General features: G+C 41.8%; 1 long non-coding RNA gene across 1 annotated transcript in view; it reads left to right on the forward strand.

Annotated features, from left to right (window-relative positions):
- The first annotated feature begins 1,399 nt into the window (after positions 1–1,399).
- The window catches only part of LOC134974538 (uncharacterized), a 62,968-nt gene continuing 45,944 nt past the window's right edge, over positions 1,400–18,423 (forward strand). Inside the window, exon 1 of the long non-coding RNA XR_010190279.1 lies at positions 1,400–1,486. This is a non-coding gene — a long non-coding RNA (uncharacterized LOC134974538). The remainder of the gene's footprint in view (positions 1,487–18,423) is intronic.

Here is an 18,423-nt window from a genome sequence, read left to right on the forward strand (position 1 = left end):
ATAGTCGCGAGCATCAATAGGCACAGCTAGTCGTTGCCGCTATGTGTATGCATGTGCGTACGCATCGTGGCAACGATGAGTCTGGCTACATCTGTACATGCTGTTGCTGAATGCCAAAAATGTCCTGAAAATTTTTGGGCCACAGACAGCATCTTCCGCATGCCACTGTCAATTCTTAAAAAGCTCTGTCTGTATCACCAAGTTGATTGTGTGAGCAAAACATTGAGGTGTGTTTGCATTCACCCAGCTGTAATGCTCTCACAATATTTGTTGCGTTATCAGAAATCACAAATCCTGAGGAAAGTCCAAACAGGGTAAGCCATTTACTATGACATCACTTCATTTTTGTAACAGGTTATCAGTGGTATGTCTCTGAATCCAGTGATACAGAGAGTAGCCTGCATATGAATGATCTGCTGCTATTTCTACTGCTGAAGGCGATTCACCTTGACTGGATGACAGCTGTCATAATTGCTTTCTCTTGCAAAGGATTGATTAACAGTCAATTGTTATTTGAAACTACTAGTAGTCTTCTTGGTCCCCTCTGGGATGAAGATCCACCCCCCACCACCCCCCCACCAAGGGCAGAAGCAGGCCTAGCATGTGAGGATTTTTCTGAGGGATCCTGGAAAGGGGAGGCGTCACCTAGTTTATCAAACTGGTTGCAGCACCACCACTGATTATTAGTTAGGATATTGATGCTGAAGGAGTTGGCAGTGGATATTGCAGGTGCTGAGATCTAGCTGAGAGAAGGGAGGTAGATGATGTTGGACAGCTTGCTATTATTTTTTAGTATAAGTTTCTGACTTTCCCTAAAACTTTCCATGAGCTCACTGCAAATGATGTTACAGGGAGGAGGTTCCCATATAGTTAAGGTCCCTATCTTTACTTGCTGTGGCTTTATAAATGCTACAGATGGCTTGACAATTATTGGCAGGATTTGGGTAAAAATAATTCACACATAAGAGCTGGATTTTTTGGTCTTATGCCCAGGCATGACAAAGTCTTTGTTCTTATCACAGGCAAGAACTGCTTCCACTGGTGTCTGACTTGATCAAACAAAATTCTCAATATCAACCTCTTCACTATGCAGGCATGAGCTACACAAATACCCCCCTCATCTTATTACAGTTCCACTGTAGCATCCTCCCTTTCTATGTCAGCATGTTGACTTGTGCTGCTCATTCCCACATTTGCAGAGGGTGCAGAAATGGTGGAAGGAGGCTTCTCTATGAGTACAGTATCAGAAATGTCAGACTCACACATAGAACTTGTATACACACAGATCTCTTCAGGGATTTGTGATGTTTCTGAACACACAGTTTGTTCTCCTGCTAGTGGTTATAGTCAGCATTGATTTTCTGATTTTAATATTTTTTGCCACCACTTCTAGATTCTGAGTGAAAAGGGCTTGCGTTGTCACAAGAGGCAGAAGAAGAGGCCTCACTGGCAGTTGCAGAACAACCACTCATAAACAAAGGCCAAGGTCTGAACAATTCCTTGTTACTGCATGTGGTGTATGGTATAGTGGCAGTTTTATGTGGTTTTTTTTTTTGCTGTAAACTTTTCTTGTATTAGAGGTGATTTTTTTTATCTTTAGCATTGTAAAGTAATGTTTTGATTTCAAGTGCCTTTTTTTAGACCCTCTATGTGTTTGAGCACTGGCTTTAGTAGATATTGAAGTACTAATATCATGATCATTATGACTGGCAGCAGCCATAGCACTAGTACTTGGTTGCTGCTCCTGCTCTTCTATCGACTGATTGTGATCCATATCAACTCAGTGCTTACATTTATTAATACAGTAGGGCACTGCATCTACTACGCTTTACTGAATGCACAAGTTGTAAAAAAATAACTTATTTTTTCACAAATGCAGACTCATAGGAGTAAATTTACTAAGGTGGAAGTTTTTAGAACTGGTGATATTGCTCATAGCAACCAATCAGATTCTACTTAAAATTGATCTAGCTGCTTCTAGAAGATAATAGATAGAATCTGGTTGCTATGAGCAAAATCACCAGTTCTAAAAATACCTCCCACCCTAGTAAATTTACCCAATAGTGCTTATATTTATTATTGTAGTGGGGCACGGCACCTACTGGACTTTATTGAATGCACAAGTTGTAAAAAAAAATGTTTTTTCCACAAATGACAAACTTGCACTGTGGACATACAGTGTTTATATTTAGTAACGCAGTGGTGTATGGCACCTACTGAGCTTTATTGAATGCACAAGTTGGACAAAAAAACTAAAAACAGCTTATTTTTGTTTTTTTCACAAATGATAAGAACTTCACCACAAACTTTTGCAGGCACCAGTGTGCACTGTGCACCAATAAAGGGTTAATGCTGTTCTGTATTAGGAGCTCTGGGCAGCTAAGTAGACAGTGACAAAATCACCAGTGTGGTGTATGCCAAAGTTAATGCTGCCCTATATGGAGTTCTGGGCTGCAGCTGAACTACGGGCAGTGACAAAAAACACCAGTGTGCAGCTGCACCAAGGGTCAATGCTCAGCACCAGTGTGATACACTTAGGGTTACAGGCAGCACCAGTGTGACACACTTAGATAATAGGTGTAACTTCCTGCACTAGAAAAACAAAAAAATAATGTTTTACTAACTGCCTACATCAAAACTAGCACAGCCACCATTAGCACTAAAAGACAGGGACATATGGGTGCCACTGCCCATCAAACAGTGGGGCACCAATAAATTAGCTCCTAACTGTTATAGGCTGGGTTTGAAAAATGACAGTTAGGAGCTGACTGGCTGGTGCATTATCACCTACCACTTTATCATTTCTCCAGGCTTAATGTATCTGTCCCAGTGTCCTCTCTCTGGATTGAATGCCTGACATCCAACAAACACCTCTGCCAGTCCAGCGTGAAATGGGTCCCAAATCTCTTTGGGAGGGACTCATATTGAATCTAAAGCATGTGAGATCTGACACTGGGAATTTTGTGCTTTGCCTCATTTTGGAATCCGAGCTAGGCGGGAAAACCCGAGCCGATGATTGGATTCCTTTGGATCCCTGAAGTTCAAACGGACTAGGTTTAATGAAAACAGAGTCTGCACATCTCCAGTTTTTTATGTACACAGCATGACTATTAATTTTTCCTATTGGAACCCTCTTAGTAGCACGCATTTTACCAGTAGAGATACACAAACATCATGAACTGAAAATATATACAGTATTAGATATTATATCATAATATTATTTATTATATAATATTATATTATATTATGTAAAGTATTGATATCCTAGATTTATGTACCAAACAATTGAGAAACAACCATAATAGCTATGACCATGTCAAAACAAAAAGTACCCATATAATAAAAATAATTGTAATAACATTTAAGACATGTAAGGAAATTGCATGTATGAAATTTTATGTTAAAATATACTTAGCATTCTTCCTTTAAGAGATATATGAATACAACAGTATAGTGTACTTTATATCCACTAACTTTTTATTGAGCAATAATGTCTGCATTCATACAGTACGTATAATTTTGAGGAAATGGGATAGATGCCAAGCTAAACACATTTAGAAATATGTTTCAGGCTTCCTGGTAGTAAAAGTGTTAAAATGGAAAGGATTATAGAGCAGAAGGTAGTAAAGCAGAAAGCAATATAAAGTTATTTTGTAAGGTAGTGGAGCAGCACCAACTATAATGTCTGTATTTAGAGCACAAACTGAACTAAGCATGTTGCTTAATGATCCTTGTAATAGAAGAATTCTTTTCTTTCTCAACAAACTTCTCCTCCGGGGTACTGTACATTACTGTGATTCACAAAATAATGTGTGAGTCTGATCGAAATCTTTATGCCAAAGTGTTTAGAATAAACCCAGCGTTTGGAATGCATTTTTGGATGTTTAAAGAAAATTTAACAAAGACTTGGGCTTAATTTAAATTGTTTATAGCATATTGATATTGAGTAGTATTCCTTATGTTAGTCAAGACTCTCAACAGTTGAGTCTAGTAACCTTCTTAATGCCACAGAATCCTGGCAACAGACACAATAAACAAAACAAACAGTGATAGGTTCACAGGTCCAATATATCACATACTGTACTATAGGATAGAGATGTGCGGCGGGCACTTTTCGTGTTTTGGTTCTGGTTCCATGCTCATGTTTTGGATCTGGATTGGTTTTGCCAAAACCACCCTTTCGTGTTTTGGTTTTGGATCTGGATAATTTTTGGGGAAAAAAACATAAAAACAGCTAAAATCACAGAACTTGGGGGTAATTTTGATCTTATGGTATTACTAATCTCAATAACATTCATTTCCACTCATTTCCAGTCTATTCTGAACACCTCACACCTTACAATATTGTTTTTAGACCAAAAGGTTGCACAGAGGTGGCTGTATGACTAAACTAAGCAACGCAAGTGTGCAGCACAAACACCTGGCCCATCTAGGAGTGGCACTGCAGTGTCAGACAGGATGGACAATTTAAAAAATAGGCCCCTAACAGAACATCATGCAAAGAAGTAAAAGAGGTGCAATGAGGTAGCTGTATGACAAAGCTAAGTGACACAAGTGTGCAGCACAAACACCTGGCCCATCTAGGAGTGGCACTGCAGTGTCAGACAGGATGGCAAATTTAAAAAAGAGGCCCCAAACAGAACATCATGCAAAGAAGTAAAAGATGTGCAATGAGGTAGCTGTATGACTAAGCTAAGCGACACAAGTGTGCGGAAAAAACACCTGGCCGATCTAGGAGTGGCACTGCAGTTGCAGACAGGATGGCACTTCAAAAACTAGTCCTCAAACAGCACATCATGCAAAGAAGTAAAAGAGGTGCGATGAGGTAGCTGTATGACTAAGCTAAGCGATGCAAGTGTGCGGCACAAACAACATGGGATGTGCTGGAATTTGCCCAGATGTAATACACGCACAATATTGGTGACACAGGAGAGCGTACCCTTAAATCACACACACACACACACACACACACACACACACACACACACACACACACACACACACACACACAGCAAAGCCTGTAAAATTAATTTGGATAATAATAACCCTTTTATTTGGAGCTATTATAATAATATGAAGCACAGGCAAGTGTACCCCTACACCACACATGGCAAACCCTGTAAAAATTATTTGGATAATAATATAAGTAATGTATATAACCCTTTTATTTTGAGTAAATAATATACAGCACAGGACACCACCACTGGAGTTATGGCAGCACAATACACCACCACTGGACTGATGCAGCACAAGACAGCACCACTGGACTGGACTTATATGGCAGTACCCTCTGGACTTATACAGCAGTACCACTGGAGTTGTACAGCAGTGTCAGGCAGGAAGGCACTTTAAAAAACTAGTCCCCAAACAGCACATGATGCAAAGAAGAAAAAGAAGTGCAAGATGGAATTGTTCTTGGGCCCTCCCACCCTTATGTTGTATAAACAGGACATGCACACTTTAACAGACCAATCATTTCAGCGGAAGGGTCTGCCACATGACTGTGGCTGAAATGACTGGCTTGTTTGGGCCCCCACCAAAAAAAAGCAATCAATCTCTCCTTGCACAAACTGGCTTTACAGAGGCAAGATGTCGACCTCATCCTCCGATTCCTCACCCCTTTCAGTGTGCACATCCTCCTCCTCACAGAGTATTAATTCGTTCCCACTGGAATCCACCATCACAGGTCCCTGTGTACTTTCTGGAAGCAATTGCTGGTAAAGGTCTTCCTGGAAGAATTTATAATTAATTTTGATGAACATCATCTTCTCCACATTTTATGGAAGAACCCTCCTACACTGATCACTGACAAAGTTACCGGCTGCACTAAACACTCTTTCGGAGTACACACTGGAGGGGGGCAACTTAGTTAAAAAAGCCAGTTTGTGCAAGGGCCTCCAAATTGCCTCTTTTTCCTGCCAGTATACATATGGACTGTCTGACATGCCTACTTGGATGCCTTCACTCATATAATCCTCCACCATTCTTTCAATGGTGACAGAATCATATGCAGTGACAGTAGACATGTCAGTAATCGTTGGCAGGTCCTTCAGTCTGGACCAGATGTCAGCACTCGCTTCTGACAGCCCTGCGTCACCGCCAGCGGATGGGCTAGGAAATCTTATCCTTTTCATCGCAGCCCCAGTTGCAGGAGAAAATGAAGGAGGAGCTGTTGATGGGTCACAATCCACTTGAGTTGACAATTTTCTCACCAGCAGGTCTTTGAACCTCTGCAGACTTGTGTCTGCCAGAAAGAGAGATTCAACATAGGCTTTAAACCTAGGATCGTGCACGGTAGCCAAAATGTAGTTCTCTGATTTCAACAGATTGACCACCCTTGAATCCCGGTTAAGCGAATGAAGGGCTCCATCCACAAGTCCCACATACTTTGCGTAATCACTCCGTCTTTGCTCCTCCTTCAATTTCTCCAGGTGCTTCTGCAAAAGCCTGATGAGGTGAATACCCTGACTAAAGCTGGCAGTGTCTGAACTGACTTCACGTGTGGCAAGTTCGAAGGGTTGGATAACCTTGCACAACATTGAAATAATTCTTCACTGTGCTTGAGCCAGGTGCATTCCCCCTATTTTGCCTATATCATAGGTGGATATATAGGCTTGAATGGCCTTTTGCTGCTATTCCATCCTCTGAAGAATATAGAGTGTTGAATTCCACCTTGTTACCACCTCTTGCTTCAGGTGATGGCAGGGCAGGTTCAGGAGTGTTTGCTGGTGATCCAGTCTTTGGCACATGGTGGCTGAATGTCGAAAGTGGTCCACAATTTTTTGGGCCACCGACAGCATCTCCTGCATGCCCTTGTAATTTTTTAAAAAATTCTGCACCACCAAATGAATTGTATGTGCAAAACATGGGACGTGCTGGAATTTGCCCAGATGTAATGCATGCATTGTGCGATGATGTCCCTCAGTTTCCGTAAGAGGTTGTCAGCGGTGTGCCTCTTACAGAAAGCGGTGATGCATAGCGTAGCCTGCCTAGGAACGAGTTGGCGTTTGCGAGATGCTGCTACTGGTGCCGCTGCTGTTGTTGCTGTGAGAGGCAATACATCTACCCAGTGGGCTGTCACAGTCATATAATCCTTAGTCTGCCCTGTTCCTCTTTTTCCACATATCCGTGGTTAAGTGGACAGTGGGTAGAACTGCATTTTGTAAGACACTGAGGACAATTTTTCTAATGTCTCTGTACATTCTCGGTATCTCCTGCCTAGTGAACTAAGTCCCACTGAACTAATAGCGGATACCGGACGCACGTGTAACACCAACATAGCTGTCAATGCCTCAGTTATCCACTTTGCAACAGGATGATTGCTGTTATATTTCATCTTCCTCGCAAAGGACTGTTGGATAGTCAATTGTTTACTTGAAGTAGTACAAGTGGCCTTCCGACTTCCCCTCTGGGATGACAATCGACTTCCAGCAGCAACAACAGCAGAGGTAGGCTTACCACTCAAGGATCCTCCGGAGGAATCCCGGTTAGGAAAGGACTCTTCAGTCTTTTCCAGTGACATGGCCTGCAGGACTACTGACATTCCTGCCTGAGGAGGAAGTTGATGTTGAGGGAGTTGGTGGTGTGACTTGCAGGAGCTTGGGTTCAAGAGGAAGAAGGGATTTAGGTGTCAGTGGACTGCTTACGCTCTTACCCAAAGTTTCACAACTTGACACTGACTTCTGATGAATGCGCAGCAGGTGACGTATAAGGGAACATGTTCCTAGGTGGTTAACGTCCTTACCCCTACTTATTATGGATTGACAGAAGCAACACATGGCTTGACACCTGTTGTCTGGATTTGTGGAGAAATAATTCCACATCACCATCAGAATCCTCATCGTCAACTTCCTCCACAGCGCCATCAACACCCATATCCTCATCCTGGTGTACTTCAACAGTGATATCATCAATTTGAATATCAGAAACTGGACTTTGGGTGCTACTTCCAGCACTTGCAGAGGGCGTGCAAATGGTGGTAGGAGCCACCTCTTCCAGTCCAGTATTGGGAAGGTCAGGCATCACAACCACCAACACACTTGTACTCAGGGGCTGGCTGGCAACTTTTAGCCTGGGGAGCAAGTCCAGAGCACTGGCCCATAAGTAATGGTGCCATATTAAATGGAGGTTTTTGTTTCAAAAATATTTATTAATTAAAAAAAATTAGTCTTGGTGTAAATTACCCCAAAGATACTTTATTATAAATTTCTCAGTGCGGCTGCGGCTTCAGCAGAGCTATGTAGTGCAGGGGTGGCCAACTAGTCAGGGGCAAAGAGACAGAAATGATCTGGGGGTGTGGCATAGTTGTCACAAAGCCACACCCCATTTTTATGCACACACCTTTCCGTTTAACGTTTGTAGGAGTATGACCTTGTGTCATAACCCCATTTTTAGTCATGTTGCACAGTGCCACATACAAATAAAGCTCCTGCACAGTGCCACATACATATAAAAACACCAAAAAATGGGTGCCTCCACAGTGCCAAATACATATATACCCCCACAGTGCCAGATACAGATGGGTCCATGTTTATCTTGACCTTTAATAGGATTAACTGAGACTGGGCAGTCGGACTTAATCCCCTGCTGTAATGACTTAATCCCCTGCTGTATTGTTATCTGTATTGTATTGCAGCTGAGAACAATAGATGAAGGGTTTAAGTTAATAAACCATGTTGTGCCTAGGCGCAGCAAACTTTCCAAGATAACCGTGGACCCATCTGTACATATATGTCCCCACAGTGCCAGATACATATATTCCTCCACAGTGCCAGATACATATATTCCTCCACAGTGCCAGATACATATATGCCCCCACAGTGCCAGATACATATATTTCCCCATAGTGCCAGATATGCCCCCACTGCCAGATACCCATCTCACCAGAGCCAGATATGCCCCCACTGCCAGATACACATGTCCCCAGTGCCAGATATTCCCCCAATATAAGATACACATGTCCCCCAGTGCCAGATATGCCCCCAATATAAGATACACATGTCCCCCAGTGCCAGATATGCCCACAGTGCCAGATACACATGTCCCACAGTGCCAGATATGCCCCCAGTGCCAGATATACCCCCACTGCTAGCTACACGTCTCCCCAGTGCCAGATATGCCCCCAGTGCCAAATATGCCCCCACTGCCAGATACACGTCCCCCCAGTGCCAGATATGCCCCCAGTGCCAAATATGCCCCCACTGTCAGCTACATATCTCCTCAGTGTCAGATATGCCCCCACTGCCAGCTACACATCTCCTCAGTGCCAGATACATGTCCCTCCCAGTGCCAGATATGCCCCCAGTGCCAGAAACACATGTCCCCCCAGTGCCAGATATGTGCCCAGTGCCAGATACACATGTTCCCCAGTGCCAGATATGCCCCCAGTGCCAAATATGCCCCCAGTGCCAGATATGCCCCCACTGCTAGCTACAGGTCTCCCCAGTGCCAGATATGCCCCCAGTGCCAAATATGCCCCCACTGCCAGATACATGTACTCCCAGTGCCAGATACACATGTCCCCCCAGTGCCAGATATGCCCCCAGTGCCAAATATGCCCCCACTGTCAGCTACACATCTCCTCAGTGCCAGATATGCCCCCACTGCCAGCTACACATCTCCTCAGTGCCAGACACATGTCCACCCCAGTGCCAGATATGCCCCCAGTGCAAAAAACACATGTCCCCCCAGTGCCAGATATGCCCCCAGTGCCAGATACATGTGCCTCCGATGCCAGAAATGACCCCCAGTGCCAGAAATACATATCCCCTAGTGCCAAATATGTTCCCAGTGCCAGATACACATCCATCCAGTGCCAGACATGCCCCCAGTGTAAGATAAACATGTGGAAGGTGGCGGCCGGCCCGTGTCCCTTGGCCGTAGCGTAGCCCGGGGGTACATGGCACCTTGCCCCCCGGGCCAGCCCGCCTCTGCTTGGACTCTCCTTGGGGATTTGTGACACCATCTGAGAACGTACAGTTCTTTACTGTGCTTTTGCCAGCTTAACTTTTATAATTTTTCTAGTGGGAGGATGAGGGCTTCCATCGTCATGTGAAGCTGAACCACCAGTCATGAACATAGGCCAGGGCCTTAGCCATTCCTTGCTACTCCATGTCGAAAATGGCATATTGCTAAGTTTATGTTCCTCCTCAGACCATTTAAATTTATTTTTTTGGGTCTTCTTACTGAACTTTGGCTTTTTGGATTTTACATGTCCTCTACTATCACATTGGGCATCACCCTTGGCAGACGTCATTGATGACATTTCATCATCTATGTCATGACTAGTGGCAGCAGCTTCAGCACTAGGAGAAAAGTGGTTCTTGATCTTTCCCTATTTTATCCTCCAAATTTTTGTTCTCCATTATTTAACTGGAGTTATATAACACAATATGCGGCACAGGACAGCATATCCTTATACCACACATGGCAAACCCTGTAAAAATTATCTAGATTAAATATTAATAACCCCTTTAAATGGAGTAAATAATATACAGCACAGGACAGTACCACAGGATTTATATGGCAGTTCCACGGGAATTATACGGCAGTATCACTGGAATTATACGGCAGTACTACTAGACTGTATTTATACCGCAGTATAACTGGACTTATACGCCAGTACCACAGGAATTATATGGCAGTATCACTGGAATTATACGGCTGTACCACTGGACTGAATTTATATGGCAGTATTACTGGAATTATACATCATTATCACTGGAATTATACGACAGTACCACTAGATTTATATGGCAGTACCACTGAAATTATATGGCAGTATCACTGGAATTATACGTCAGTACCACTGTACTTATACGGCAGTACCACTGTACTTATACGGCAGTACCACTGGAATTATACAGCAGTATCTCTGGAATCATGTGGCAGTAACACTGGACTGGATTTATACAGAAGTATCACTGGAATTATACGGCAGTATCACTGGAATTATATGGCAGTACCACTGGACTTATACGGCAGTATTACTGGAATTATATGGCAGTACCACTGGACTTATACGGCAGTACCACTGGACTGGATTTATACGGCAGTATCACTGGAATTATATGGCAGTATCACTGGACTTATACGGCAGTACCACTGGAATGGATTTATATGGCAGTATCACTGGAATTATACAGCAGTATCACTGGAATTATACGGCAGTACTACTGGACTGGATTTTTATGGAAGTATCACTGGAATTATACGGCAGTTTCACTGGAATTATACGGCAGTACCACTGGATTTATACAGCAGAACCACTGGAATTATACGGCAGTATCACTGAAATTATACAGCAGTACCTCTGGATTTATATGGCAGTACCACTGGACTGGATTTATACGTCAGTATCACTGAAATTATATGGCAGTATCAGTGGAATTATATGGCAGTACCACTGGACTTACACGCCAGTACCACTGGATTTATACGACAGTACCACTGGACATATACTGTATACGGCAGTATCACTGGAATTATATGGCAGTACCACTGGACATATACGGCAGTATCACTGGATTTATGCGGCAGTACCACTGGACATATACGACAGTATCACTGGACATATACGACAGTATCACTGGACTTATATGTCAGTACCACTGGACTGGATTTATATGGCAGTAACACTGGACTTAAACAGCAGTATCTTTGGACATATACAGCAGTATCACTGGACATACAGTATACGGCAGTATCACTGGACATATACCACAGTACCACTGAACATATACAGCAGCACAGGGACACCACCACTGGACTGAAGCAGGACAACACAGCACCACTGCAATGGACTGGACTTATACAGCAGCACTGGACATATGGCAGCACAAGACACCTCCACTGGACTGAGCAGCACAAGACAGCACTGGAATCGCCACCCTATCTTCCCAGCTGCGGATAGAGTGCTCACTGGCTCCCATCTGCCTGGCATCAGTAAAGCACAGGTGCAGGTAAGAGGGGAGACAGTGCTTGGAGAGGAAACAGGTCACACCCTTCCTGGCTTCAGCCTGCCACAGCACTAACCCACTGGGCAGGGACTGGGGACAACAGGCACTATGTGAGATGATGCATGATGCATGCACAGGTCTCTGGGAACATGGCGCTCGCACCACATTTCTGGGGACATCCCTATTGCGCACGCGCGAATCACCAGAAAATGGCCATGGTAGCCATTTTCCTAGTGACATTTGCAGCTGTTCAGCCAGTGCTGGGCTGATAGTGCTGTAAGTGTAGGGTGTATGGTGTGTTGAGCCCCTTTGACCCAGAGGCCCGTGTGCATCGCACACTTTGTACCCATTATAGATATACCAGTGGCAATGAGGCAGAGTTTGCATAGAAGGAGAGCGGGCTGTGGACTGAGCTGGGACTGGAACCAGTAGCGAACAGCCATGGGGGCAACAGGCACTGAAGTAGAGGATGTGAGGAAAGAGAGGAGGCAATGGACAACACTGGAACCGGAGCTGCTGGGTGGTAGACGTGACAAGCACCTTACAAACTGAATAAAACTCTCACACTTCTGAAATGCTGTCTCCACAACAAGACAAGCTTTTTGAAAGTGATGATTAAGTAAAGGAGGCATGATGAATGCCTCCAATACTTACTGTACATTGAATTCGCTGTGAGTTGAAATCATAACTACTGCTTGTGATAATTATGTAATGATGAATGGGTCCCTCTGACTTTATTTAGTCACTGCTTACAATCTTCATAGTGTGTTTACTGGATTTGCATTGCATCCTCGTTGATGGTTTCACAGTGATGATGTCTTTTGGCGGAGACTCTCCTAGTGGACGAGTGTCCAGTTTTGCATGTGGTGGCTGAATACTGCATACAGCAAGTGGTTTATTGATCTTTTATCCCTGATGAAGTGTTGCACACTAGACACTGAAACACTGGAATGTGGACAGTGATTTTTATCAGTCAGTCTGGGTGCCACTGTGATACAGTGGAATATGTATCTAAGTACACTGTATTGAAGGGCAACATATATAGTAACTCATATCTGTAAGAACAATCTTTTACACACAGATATAGATGTCAGAATGTCGACATTAGGGTTAGGCTAAGGGTGGGAGAGTTTGAGTTAAACTGCTAGGGTAGGTTAGGGTAGCATTAGGTGCTAGAGGGAGGATTAGGGTCAAGGATTAGGGTTATGGATAGTTCTCAAATACTGGATAATCAAAGGTCTAGACAGGAGAAGGTAAGTCCCTGCTGGGCCACCAGGACGAAATATGGACATTTTAACATGTCAGCATTTCATCACTGTCTACATGATGAATGTCAACACTTTGTACCCAACCCAATATAAGAAACTACTGAATACTCCATTTCAGGAAACATTTTAAATACAATCTGAGTTTTTCTTATTATTATTATTATTATTATTATTATTACAATATGAGTTTTTATTATTATTATTATTATTATTATTATTATTATTATTAGGCCCTGACTACAAGCTTACAATCTATAGCGAAATAGTCATTTCATACTCTAAGAAAAGTTTTGCATCAATATCACATTAGGTAAATGTATATGTTGAACCATAGTCTTAATAGCCCATTTTGTGCTTAACCTATGGTCAGTTTATGTAGAGAAGGAAGAAATTATTTAACTGACAACATCTTTTAAAAGCAGAGTAGAATAACTTCAATCACCCATTGTCATCAATGCAAACCATCAACTATTTATAAATTGTTCCACACTATAACCTACAGTACACAGACTATATAGAGATGTTGAAACATTAAAATGTTTGGTAATCTCTACAATATAAATAAAATATGAATTTATCGAGAAACCTTGAGTAATTGATGTAATGGATACATCTGCTCAGTTGCCAATAACTGTAATACTGCACAACATTGTAATAATATATATGCACTTTTAAAGTTTAGCTCTTTAATATTCAGACATGTCATTCATTTGAAAGTAATTTTCCTTTTGTTTTAAAGTAACATATTCATTATAATACAGTAATTATCACCAGCAAAAACATGTTGGTTTATAGCCCTACCTTATTCTTACTGTAACTCTGGCATTATCAGACTATGGCACATGGTACATTTACAATATTGTCTGTGTTCAGGTTATTGAACCAATCAATCACCAGCAGCATCAATAATTAATACTGCCCTTGCAGCTCTATAATAGTTGTTGAGGTCAGTGTTGTGCAACATTATTTTTATATCCTACTTTAGGGAATGCATTGTTCTCTATGGTAACATCCATCGGCAAGTACAACATACAGTAGGAGTTGCAGATCTCTTTAAATCAATTTGTTTATACTTATAGCAATGTGTGAAACCTTTAATTAAATCTATGAGTCATTTTCTTGCAGATCTTGCAATTGGTACTACTATTACACAATCTATTAACCCATAAGCGCAATTATTTTAGGTAGCCTACAGTCTAGGAATCAAGCTGGGAACTTGTTTTGCTACATTTACTGTTTTTGCATGCCAGCAAAAAGCATGAAATAATTGTTGGTGTCTACAGTATACACCCAAATAAGAGTGCAAACAAAATCCTACCACAATACTGTAGACAGAAGCCAGGTATGCTCTCTTTTGTGCTAACAGGGAAATTGGTGACCAAAAAATAGTATTAGAGGTAGTATGTTTTGCATATTTACAAAGGTTTAAAAAATAATTCTGTCATACATGTAACTATGGGCCTGATTCAAAGGTGGACACAATTGCATTAGCTACTGAATATCTGGATGCATTGTATCTGCAAGAATATGGAGTAGTCACTGGGATTTGTAAAGAGAAGCCCACTGGTGTATCTATAATGGGTGCACCATTGGCCTGGTGCTGGCTGCTGAGCTTCATAAATGACCAGAAAAATGGCCACGCGGCCATATTCCCAGACATTTGCGCATGCGCAGGAAAGTCTCCTGCACACCAGAAGAGGAGTGGGCCTGCAAGGAGCCATCACACAGGCCCCCTCCTCTCTTAAACTGCCCCTGAGAAAAACCCACTGAAGAAATCTCTGATTAAACACTTAGTGGCACCATCTGACCTCAGAGAACCCTATAGTAGTTCAGAATATCCCACCCACAAATGCCCAAAGACTGTCAATCAATCTGTATACATATTTGCATGGTTTTTATTGGTACTTACATGCAGTGCCAAAATAATTGCCTAACTATGCAAACATTGGTGTGATAGTAATACAATGCACTGTTGATTGTCTAGTTGTGTTGTGCTTTTATTAGTGATTGCACAATCCAGTCCAGGACAACATTCCTGAGGAGGGGCTATTTGTACAAGAAGGAAAGACAACTCCTTTTTATGGGGCACTCTTATTAGTAATCTAAAACGTAACTTTTATTGAAAACGGACTCACATTGTCATACGACATAAAACACTTATTATATAAGGATATTTTGTGGTATAACTGGCTGGGTCTCTTAGCTTAACTTCATATGTTATATTTCAAATTAGTAGATACAACTATCCCCTGTTGGTAATTTGATGCTCCCTTGATCTGACAAGTCACACACCACCGTATAACTAATCAAAGTACATGATGTGGTAATAGTTCAAGGTCAATAGATGGTGTGTGAAGAAAAAGATAAAGATCAGAAGGAAGATGGGGAGGAATAGGTGACTAAATGCCTGGTTTCTGCTTTTGATTTCTAAGCAGATCTCCAAAAGCAGAAACCAGGCATTTAGTCACCTATTCCTCCCCATCTTCCTTCTGATCTTTATCTTTTTCTTCACACACCATCTATTGACCTTGAACTATTACCACATCATGTACTTTGATTAGTTATACGGTGGTGTGTGACTTGTCAGATCAAGGGAGCATCAAATTACCAACAGGGGATAGTTGTATCTACTAATTTGAAATATAACATATGAAGTTAAGCTAAGAGACCCAGCCAGTTATACCACAAAATATCCTTATATAATAAGTGTTTTATGTCGTATGTCAATGTGAGTCCGTTTTCAATAAAAGTTACGTTTTAGATTACTAATAAGAGTGCCCCATAAAAAGGAGTTGTCTTTCCTTCTTGTACATCAGCTAATTTGTTTTCCACAACTCAAGGGAGCACCGCCGGGTGTTTGTTAATTTGATAAGTTAAAACTATAATAGGTAATGGCCAACACTAAATATTAATAAAAAAAGAAAATAATTTTTTGTATTCCGGTTTCTGTACTTTGATATACCAACAGACAGGTAGCTCAGTGCGCTATTTCCCCCACAACAAATCCAGAGGGGCTATTTGCACAAACATTCCGAGGAGGGGGCTATGTACACTATGAGCTGATATACTGTCTGTGTAGCGGTTGTATATGTGGCATATGGGTTACTAGTTAACTTGTGTAACCAATCCAGTGTGTATCCTATACTTTGCATGTATCTACAAGAGTATAAATACTATAGTAGGGCATTGCCCAGGAACTTATACTTATTTGGATCATTTGCTGCCTGCAAGAGTGCCAATAATATTGAAACCTATTCTAGCATCAAGATTGGGGAATGCATCTAGAATTGCTGTGTGTTAAGTATTTGGACAATACTACCATGATTCAAAATCTGTAGTTAAGTACATAAAATTTCTATTTCATTTTTATATGTTGTAGAGTATGTATTTTTGTCTTCACATAATACTTCATTGCACTTCTAAAACCCTACCCTATAACCAGTTCTATCCATTAAAAACACTTTGTGTCTGCCTCTGGGTCAGGCCATGTGCCTCATTTTGTCTTTTCTTACAGTCTGTGAAGAAAAATACATACTGTACAAACTAAACTGTCAAGCATCATAAGAAGGACACAGGATAACAGTGTACCTATTGACTGCATGCTGTGCTGTTGCTTTTTTGGACTTAACAATGACCCTCAGGGGTCAAAACATTGACTAAAGCCTCCATTTTTTTTCTTATACTGGTGTGTGCCATCTCTTTGCCCAAGTGTCCATAATGTTTGCTGTATATATATATATTCACTTGGACTCTTGACTGGACAGAGTGGACAGAGATTCTCTTCAGCTACCAGCAAAATTTATGTGCCTTTAGAAACACCAGACCCAAAAACTGAACTTTAATGATGGACTGTTGCCAATCAATATAGGATTCCCAGTGACTGCATTCAAGTTCTTTGGAGTCGCAAGACTTGGAAAACACACCAACAACTATTTATGAACATTAATAAATGTGCAGTCCTTAATAAATGCAGGAGTTCTGGTGATCATAATTTGGTCCTACAGAGGTGTTTGACTTGGAAATAATTTTTAGGGAACATCTAATTGCCATTTTAATAATCAATCAACCACTATTGCCTCTCGAACATGAAAAATTTGGTTGTGTAAAAAAAAGCAACACCCCTGAAGAAATCACCGCAGACAAAACACATTGGGTGAAAAACTTACTTGTTGCTGTATAAACAAATTTTGCTGGCATTGAGCTACTCTGGCCATACAGTGCATCCGGAAAGTATTCACAGCACTTCATGTTTTCCACATTTTGTTATGTTACAAGCTTATTCCATAATGGAATAAATTCATTTTTGTCCTCAAAATTCTACACACAATACCTCATAATGACAATGTAAAATAGTTTTTTTTTTTTGTTGAGATTTTTGCAAATTTATTAAAAATAAAAAACAAAGAAATCACATGTACATAAGTATTCACAGCCTTTGCCCTGTAGCTCAAAATTGAGCTCAGGTGCATCTTGTTTCCAGTGATCACCCTTGAGCTGTTCCTGCAGATTAATTGGAGATCACCTGTGGTAAATTCAGTTGATTGGGCATGATTTGGAAAGGCTATATAAGGCAATATAAGGTCCCACACTTTACTGTGCATGTCTGAGCACAAATCAAGCATGAAGTCAAAGGAATTGTCTGTAGACCTCCGAGACAGGATTCTCTCAAGGCACAAATCTGGGGAAGGGTACAGAAAAATATCTGCTGCTTTGAAGGTCACAATGAGCAAAGTGGCCTCTATCATCTGTAAATGGAAGAAGTTTGGAACCAACAGGATTCTTCCTAGAGCTGGCCGGCCGTCTAAACCGAGCAATCAGGGGATATGGGCCCTAGTCAGGGAGGTGACCAAGAACCTGATGGTTACTCTATTAGAGCTACAGCATTCCTCTGTGGAGAGAGGAGAACTTTCCAGAAGGACAACCATCTCTACAGCAATCCACCAATCAGGCCTGTATGGTAGAGTGGTCAGACGGAAGCCATTCGTTAGTAAAAAGCACATGGCAGCCTGCCTGGAGTTTGCCAAAATGCACCTGAAGGACTCTCAGACCATGAGAAACAAAATTCTCTGGTTTAATGAGACAAAGATTGAACTCTTTGGCGTGAAAGCCAGGTGTCGTGTTTGGAGGAAACCAGGCACCGCTCATCAGCAGGCCAATACCATTCCTACAGTGAAGCATGGTGGTGGCAGCATCATGCC

The sequence above is a fragment of the Pseudophryne corroboree genome, chromosome 1, assembly GCF_028390025.1.
Source record: "Pseudophryne corroboree isolate aPseCor3 chromosome 1, aPseCor3.hap2, whole genome shotgun sequence".
Lineage (NCBI taxonomy): Eukaryota > Metazoa > Chordata > Amphibia > Anura > Myobatrachidae > Pseudophryne > Pseudophryne corroboree.